The sequence below is a fragment of the Centrocercus urophasianus genome, unplaced genomic scaffold (genome assembly GCF_019232065.1).
Source record: "Centrocercus urophasianus isolate 14NV4802_14NV808 unplaced genomic scaffold, USGS_Curo_1.0 seq_18, whole genome shotgun sequence".
In the NCBI taxonomy this organism is placed as follows: domain Eukaryota; kingdom Metazoa; phylum Chordata; class Aves; order Galliformes; family Phasianidae; genus Centrocercus; species Centrocercus urophasianus.
The window spans coordinates 26061522-26063640 of NW_024884733.1; the positions used below are offsets into that span (position 1 = coordinate 26061522).

The following is a 2119-nucleotide window of genomic DNA, read 5'->3' on the forward strand; positions in this document are numbered from 1 at the left end:
TTCATTGGTGTCTTTTTTTCTCAGTTATGCCCTTAATGGTACATAGCTAATGCAAGCATCTGTTCTTCTAGGCAGCCTATGAAATAATTGTGTGCCGTTCCAGTCACACTGTATCAAATATTACCTTACTGGATATCGTTGTCTTGCAGCAACAAATTGGATGTGTGATGCCCTTCCCAGTTCATTCCTGCTTTATGTTCTGCTTCCTTGTCCAGCTAATTGCCTCTAGTAATCATCAGAGAACTGGGCAGGTGAAGTGGAAAGGTTAAAAGCTGCTAGAAATTAGCTCTTGAATGACTTACATAATTGCTTATTGCTACCGAAAGAAGTTCAGATCTCTGCATGCTCTCCTCAGCCACACCTAATAGGACAGCTCTCTGCTCATTATTATTTGGAAAAGAAGACTTGAGAGTGCAGATCAGCAGGAGGAAAGAGCCTAGTTTCCTTCAAGGTCCTCATTTCTGACCTGTTTTTACCGGAGCTCGTCTGTATCCTAATCCTTGGCCTGAGCAGCCTGTTATGTAAGCAAACACTTTTATTACCTTGGTCTCTTATCCTCCATGAGGAGGGGAGCTGGGGACTATCTTGTGGAAAAGGAAGGGACTTTGAGCTGGTGGGAATAGCCAGTGAGAGAGAAGTGAATGGCCAAATTTGGAAGAATTGGTTTTCATCATTTCTGAAGCAGGACCTAAAAGCATTTTAACCCATCAAAGAATAGAAATGTAGGTGTTTATTTCAGGGAGAAAGGAAGGGAAGAGGCTGTCAGCTGTGAATGTTTTCAGCCCCTCAGCTCGAGGGGAGCTGCTGCTGCCTTCCTGAGCGTGGGAGAAGGGAGTAAAGGCTGCTGGGTGCAGGAAAACACAGTAGTGGCTGTGTGGCAGCCAGGGAGTGGGGAAAAGAGGGTCAGGAAGGCCTCATTATGCATCTAGTAGGAAACTTGCTCAAGGTTCCTGTATTGTATCAATGTGTTTGTTTCCTAGATAACTTTCTCACATCTCTGCCTTACAGATCTGTGAAACAGAAGCCACGAGTGCCAGAAATATCATCTTCGTCCACACCGTTGTCTGGAATTGTGCTATGTGTTACAGACCTGTGCTTGGTCAGTATGCAATCGTGGGAGAAATGGTGTTCCTCTTCTTTACCAGGCAGCTCTGCAGTGTCAGCTCAACCTTCCCTGCTGCCTCCTAACCAGGTGTGGAGAAGAAGATTCAGGTTTGGGGGAAAGATTCAGTGGGGGAGAAAGAATTTAGCTTATTCTAGGAGACAGGATCCACAATTTCTTTACCACCAGCTGCAGATGCTCTATAAATGGATATCAGAAATGGCACCTGTCATCCTCTGAGTGTCTGTCACTGCATTAATTGCAGTGGTGTGGCAGAACGCAGCCACCAGCTTTGGTGGTTTTCCTGGTGGTTTGCTCACAGAGCTCGGATCATGAATATTCATCAGCTCTGCACAAATGGCCTGTGCTGTTCCTGTGCCCTCCTTTCTGCTAAGGGAGAGCTGGTGCTGTGTAAGCTCAGCATGGCTCTACATCCCACCCCCTGCTGCCCCCAAATGCTGGCACGGCTGGAGACTGCAGGCAGTGCTGAAAAGGCTGTGCTGGTCATCACTTTGCAAAATGCTGCACATCAAAAATGCTTCAATTGGGATTTATTAATGTGCAAGAGAGGGAGATGTCACAGGGCATCAGTGTACTTCTAACAGTTTTCCTAAGATCAAAATAGAAACTGTTTCCAGTCACTATTTGTACTGCTCCCTTCCATTACTGATCCACAGCTGTGATGCATGGCCATCAGACATGGAATTAATTAAGGCCTGAGTACCTCATTCACTGACAGTGCTGGACTGCAAGCCCAAAAGGGCCCTGACCAATCTTTTTCAGCTGATACAGTGTGTAAAATGTGCCTGTAAAAGGAAGAGACTTGGCAATTACTTTAAAAGAAACACAACATGTACGGCTGTTGTTGCAATGGCCCATGGCAGCTGGTGAGGAGTCAGTCAGTGGATACCATTTAAAGCTGAGAGTTCTCCCTCTGAGAACAGTGGCCGCACTCCCTACCGAGGCACTGCACAGATCTTGTAGGGCCGCGGGGCCAAGGTGATGCCCAGAATGAAT

The 2119-nt window shown here is 46.5% G+C and overlaps 1 long non-coding RNA gene across 1 annotated transcript; it reads right to left on the bottom strand.

The window, feature by feature from the left end:
- Window positions 1-1638: 1638 nt before the first annotated feature.
- Window positions 1639-2113, bottom strand: LOC122160545. The gene is made up of 2 exons (XR_006168861.1): window positions 2013-2113; window positions 1639-1908 (listed from the first exon to the last, which is right to left on the bottom strand). It is a non-coding gene; the product is annotated as an uncharacterized LOC122160545 (long non-coding RNA).
- Window positions 2114-2119: the final 6 nt, after the last annotated feature.